The following is a 6,293-nucleotide window of genomic DNA, read 5'->3' on the forward strand; positions in this document are numbered from 1 at the left end:
CGCCGCCACCTTCCCAGCAGCTGTCAGCTCCCGACAGCCACTTCCGGGGCGAGCGCCGGGCCCCACCTTGCCGCGGCCAGGGGCGACGGGGCGGGGCCGCGGGCCCACGTGACCCTCAGCGCCTGGGGGCGGGGCCTCGCCACCCCGTCACGTGACCCGGCCGCCGAAGAGGGGACTCCGCGTGTAATTCTGGTTCGGGGAGATGGGCGGGGCGGTCTGGGCGCGGTTCCAGGGGAGCTGATTCGTTCTTTGGGAAGGCTTTGTGTAAGGCACAGCTGGCCGAGCGGCAGGGAGTCGTCGTCGTTCCTGCGTTTGAAAAACCATCATCTTGGTTAATGGAAAGAATAGAGCGAGTCCAGTTTGAAAAACTGGATGGTGGGTACACGGTGTTCTTTTATAGCTACTTTTTACACAAAGGATAGTTGGAGCCTGAATGCCCCTTTGATAGCATCACAACGTCCATTAGTGATGAGCTCTACCTTTTCCCTGGAACTTGGAAGATTTTTTTTTTTGGTACCTGTCCTAAAAGCAGAAGCTGTTTAGTCACCTGGTAATCCGCGTTTTTCTTTTACTTACCATCGGGGCCAAAACGGTGGTGCATGGGAAGGTTTATCGCACCTAACCTATCTGGGCATATTTTTACTGTGATTTTTTTCCTAGTCAAACTACTGTAAAAGTTGAATGTAAACTTTTTGAAGCCTTGAGGTAGCGTTTGCTTATTAGCAAGTAACTGGTTTGTTGGGTTGAAGGAATCACAAGTTGGAATCAAGATTGCGGGGGTTGGGGGGGATATCGACAACCTCAGAAACGCAAATGATTGACAGAAAGTGAAGAAAAACTAAAGAGCCTCTTGATGAGGGTGAAAAAGGAGTGAAAAAGCTGGCTTGAAACTCAACATGAAAACAACTAAAGTCAGGACATCCAGCCCCATCACTTCATGGCAAATAGAAAGGGAAAAAGGGGAAAGTGCCACATTTTATTTTCTTGGACTCCAAAATCACCGCAGACAGTGCAGAAAGTGGTGGCAGCAGTGAAACTAAAGGACGCTTGCTCCTTGAAAGGAAATCAATGACAAACCTAGGCAGTGTGTTAAAAAGCAGAGACTTCATTCACTTTGCTGACAAAGGTTCGTGTAGTCAAAGCTATGGTTTTTCCAATAGTCATGTACGGGTGTGAGAGTTGGACCATAAAGGCTGAGCACGGAAGTAATTCGTTGGAATTGTGGTGCTGGAGAAGACTCTTTAGAGTCCCTTGGGCTGTAAGGAGATCAAACTAGCCAATCCCCAAGAAAATCAATCCTGAATATTTATTGGAAAGGCTGATGCTGAAGCTCCAATACTTTGGCTCCCCTGATGTGAAGAGCTGAGTCATTGCCAAAGGCTCTGGTGCTGGGAAAGAGTAAAGGCAAAGGGAGACGGGGGCAGCCAAGGATGAGATCGTTAGACAGCATCACCCACTCAATGGACATGAATCTGAGCAAACTCTGGGAGACACTGGAGGACAGGGGAGCCTGGCATGCTGCAGTCCTTGGGAATGCAGAGTCAGAGGCACTTAGCCACTGAACAAGTAACATTATAGTTAGCTTTATCTTTTACTCTTGCCTCAGGGCTTTTACAGGGAAACAGTTTGTAATAATAGTTATCGTTTATTGGGCACAAACCACTGGTTAGAAACGTTACTGTATTGTTTCAAATCCTCAGTGTCCCTAAGAGTTACTATTGGCAATTCACAGGTAAGAAAACCAAGGTTAAAAGAAGTTGTAATTCAGACCACACAGCTGCAAAACACGAGGACCAGGATCCAAGTCAAGTGTTTAACCTCAAAGTCCTTGCTCATTTCAACTACAGTGTGCTATTTGTTTCTTCCCGCATGTCCACAAATTTCATTCCTCCCCTTCTTTAGAAGGAACTGTGTAGCAGATGGTCCATTTGATATAAACTGATACATACAACCAAACTCCATATAAATCCATTGACAAATCAAGTTGATGTAGGCTTATGTAGCCACTTTAAAAGATGGGTGATTACACAGGAGAAACTACTTAAAAGAAAGTCAAATGAAGGGAGTATTTCAAGGATCATACAAGACATAATTTGTTTCTTCTGGGAACACTTTGTTCTCTTTTGCATGCTGGGTGCTACAAGACTCTGGCTGTCAGCCTCTCCTGACATTTCCAGTTCAGGTTAGGTGCTCTCATGTGATGCTTCAGCACTGTGGCCTTATATCTAACATGGCATTTACCACACTGTTTCTTTACTTTATCCCCACCACTACACTGTTAGGGCAGGGCCTGTGTTATGAAGCTTTGTATTCCTAACCAAACACATAATGTTTATTTAAAGAATATTTTTTTGTGACATGATGACATGTCAGGCACAGTGCTCAATGTTTCTAATCTTGAGACATAGTTGGTATTACCCTCGATTTCAGTAATAAAGAAAAAAAAAAGATTGGCAAGTAGGTGGCACCAGTACATCCACCTCCAGAATATATTGAGTCAAGGATCTGTTTGCAAGAACAAACAAAAACATCATAGGCTTGTTGAAGTATTTCTTGACCTCGCAGCAATAGGTCTCCACTTACATAAATTCTGAAGATGAACAATTTTTGTCCCATCTGAAATATTTTAAGTTGGAGTCTACCCATCCTGACTCTAGAATAAAAGACTGAATAAAGGAAATAAATGTTTAATTCAAATGTTGCCGAGGAAAGTTTATTATAGTGTTGATGACAATAACCAACATTCATGTCAGATGCCATTCCAAGTACCTTATATGTATGAAGTCAATTTTTTATTCCACTGTACAAAACTCAGTTCAGTCACTCAGTGGTGTCCAACTCTTTGCAACCCCATGGACTGCAGCACACCAGGCCTCCCTGTCCATTGCTAACTCCCAGAGTTTACTCAAACTTGTGTTCATTGAGTCAGTGATGCCATCTAACCATCTCATCTTCTGTCGACCCCGTCTCCTCCTGCCTTCAATCTTTCCCAGCATCAGGGTCTTTTCAAATGAGTCAGTTCTTCACAGCAGGTGGCCAAAGTACTGAAGTTTCAGCTTCAGCATCAGTCCTTCCAATGAACACTCAGGACTGATTTCCTTTAGGATGGACGGGTTGGATCTCCTTGCTGTCCAAGGGACTCTCAAGAGTCTTCTCCAACTCCAGAGTTCAAAAGCATCAATTCTTCAGCACTCAGCTTTCTTTATAGTCCAACTCTCACATCCATACATGACCACTGGAAAAACCATAGCTTTGACTAGCTGGACCTTTGTTAGCAAGGTAATGTCTCTCCTCTTTAATATGCTGTCTAGGTTGGTCATAACTTTCCTTCCAAGGAGTAAGCGTCTTTTAATTTCATGGCTGCAGTCACCATCTGCAGTGATTCTGAAGCCCCTCCAAAATAGTCTGTCACTGTTTCCTCATATACTTGCCATGAAGTGATGGGACCAGATGCCATGATCTTAGTTTTCTGAATGTTGAGTTTTAAGCCAAGTTTTTCACTCTCCTCTTTCACTTTCATCAAGAGGCTCTTTAGTTCTTTGGTTTCTACCGTAAGTGTGGTGTCATCTGCATCTCTGAGGTTATTGATATTTCTCCCGGCAATCTTGATTCCAGCTTGTGCTTCCTCCAGCCCAGCGTTTCTCATCATGTACTCTGCATATAAATAAGCAGGGTGACAGTATACAGCCTTGACGTGCTCCTTTCCTGATTTGGAACCAGTCTTGTTCCATGTCCAGTTCTAACTGTTGCTTCTTGATCTGCACACAGATTTCTCAGGAGGCAGGTCAGGTGGTCTGGTATTCCTATCTCTTGAACAATTTTCCACAGTTAGTTGTGATGAACAGTCAAAGGCTTTGGCATAGTCAATAAAGCAGAAGTAGATGTTTTCTGGAACTCTCTTGCTTTTTTGATGATCCAACAGATGTTGGCAATTTGATATCTGGTTCCTCTGCCTTTTCTAAATCTAGCTTGAACATCTGGAAGTTCACGGTTCACATACTGTTGAAGCCTGACTTGGAGAATTTTGAGCACTTACTTTGCTAACGTGTGAGATGAGTGCAATTGTGTGGTAGTTTGAGCATTCCTTGGGATTGGAATGAAAACTGACCTTTTCCAGTCCTGTGGCCACTGCTGAGTTTTCCAAATTTGCTGGCACATTGAGTGCAGCACTTTCACAGCATCATCTTTTAGGATTTGAAATAGCTCAACTGGAATTCCATTACCTCCACTAGCTTTGTTCATAGTGATGCTTCCTAAGGCCCACTTGTACAAAGCTAGCAATTGAGAAAAATCTGCATAAGTCAACAGTCTGTAGCACTTTATAATCATAATCCTTTACCCTTGGCATAGACTTGCATACTAACTGGAATGAAGGGCCATAAAGTCTCAGGAAAGATAAACTGTAGGAGAATTGTACCAGTGATGTTATCAAGCAACAGGGACATTCTACCTTACCAGGATAAAATGTTTATCAGTTTTCTAGCAAAGTCATCTTGAATGGAAAGAGACAGCTAAGAACATGGTTAAATGACAGAAAACAAAGTAACAAAAGTAGAAGTTGACCATATTCTGGTAGCTACAACGTTGTGACAGGTAAGGTCTGAGCTATGTTACTGATGAAGTAAAAAGATATTTAACAGACCAAAGAATTTAAAACCCTAGGGAACTTGAATAACCAGCCACATAAAAGGAATCTCGTGTGGAGAAAAGGGAATGCTCTTGCACTGTTGGTGGGAATATAAATTGATACAGCCACTATGGAAGACAGTATGGAGATTCCTTAAAAAAAAAAAAAACTAGGAATAAAACCACCATATGACCCAGCAGTCCCACTCCTAGGCATATACCCTGAGAAAACCAAAATTGAAAAAGACACGTATCCTATTGTTCACTGCAACACTATTTACAGTAGCTAGAACAAGGAAGCAACCTAGATGTCCATCAACAGATGAACGGATAAAGTTGTGGTACATATACATAATGGAATATTCAGTTCAGTCGCTCAGTTGTGTCCGACTCTGCAACCCCATGGACTGCAGCACACCAGGCCTCCCTGTCCATCATCAACTCCCAGAGTTTACTCAAACTCATGTCCATTGAGTTGGTGATGCCATCCAACCATCTCATCCTCTGTCATTCCCTCCTGCCCTCAATCTTTCCCAGCAATGGGTCTTTTCAAATGAGTCAGTTCTTCACAGCAGGTGGCCAAAGTACTGGAGTTTCAGCTTCAACATCAGTCCTTCCAATGAATATTCAGGACTGATTTCCTTTAGGATGGATGGGTTGGATCTCCTTGTGGTCCAAGGGACCCTCAAGAGTCTTCTCCAACACCACAGTTCAAAACCATCAATTCTTCGGTGCTCAGCTTTCTTTATAGTCCAACTCTCACATTCATACATGACTATTGGAAAATCCATAGCTTTGACTAGACGGATGTTTGTTGGCAATGTCTTTGCTTTTTAATATGCTGTCTAGGTTGGTCATAACTTTCCTTCCAAGGAGTCTTTTAATTTCATGGCTGCAATCACCATCTGCAGTGATTTTGGGGCCCAGAAAAATAAAGTCTGACACTGTTTCCATTGTTTCCTCATCTATTTGCCATGAGGTGATGGGACCAGTTGCCATGATCTTAGTTTCCTGAATGTTGAGCTTTAAGCCAACTTTTTCACTCTCCTCTTTCACTTTCATCAAGAGGCTCTTTAGTTCTTCACTTTCTGCCATAAGGGTGGTGTCACCTGCGTATCTGAGGTTATTGATGTTTCTCCCGGCAATCTTGATTCCAGCTCTGCTTCATCCAGTCCAGCATTTCTCATGATGTACTCTGCGTAAGTTAAATAAGCAGGGTGACAATATACAGTCTTGACATACTCCTTTCCCTATTTGGAACTAGCCTTTTGTTCCATGTCCAGTTCTGAGTAATGGAATATTACTCAGCCGTAAGAAGCAACACATTTGAGTCAGTTCTAATGAGGTGGATGAACCTAGAGCCTATCATACAGAGTAAAGTAAGTCAGAAAGAGAAACATAAATATCATATATCAACACATATACAGAATCTAGAAAAATGGTACTGAAGAATTTATTTGCAGGGCAGCAATGGAGAAACAGACATAGAGAATAGACTTACAGACATGAGGAGAGGGGAGGAGCTTGTGAGATGTACAGAGAGAGTATCATGGAAATTTATATTACCACATGTAAAATAGACAGCCAGTGGGAATTTGCTGTATGGGAGGAAAAAAGGAATCTCGTTGTTATGGCTCCTACTACAAAAAGCCATTAACAAATTTAGA

The sequence above is a fragment of the Dama dama genome, chromosome 5 (genome assembly GCF_033118175.1).
Source record: "Dama dama isolate Ldn47 chromosome 5, ASM3311817v1, whole genome shotgun sequence".
In the NCBI taxonomy this organism is placed as follows: domain Eukaryota; kingdom Metazoa; phylum Chordata; class Mammalia; order Artiodactyla; family Cervidae; genus Dama; species Dama dama.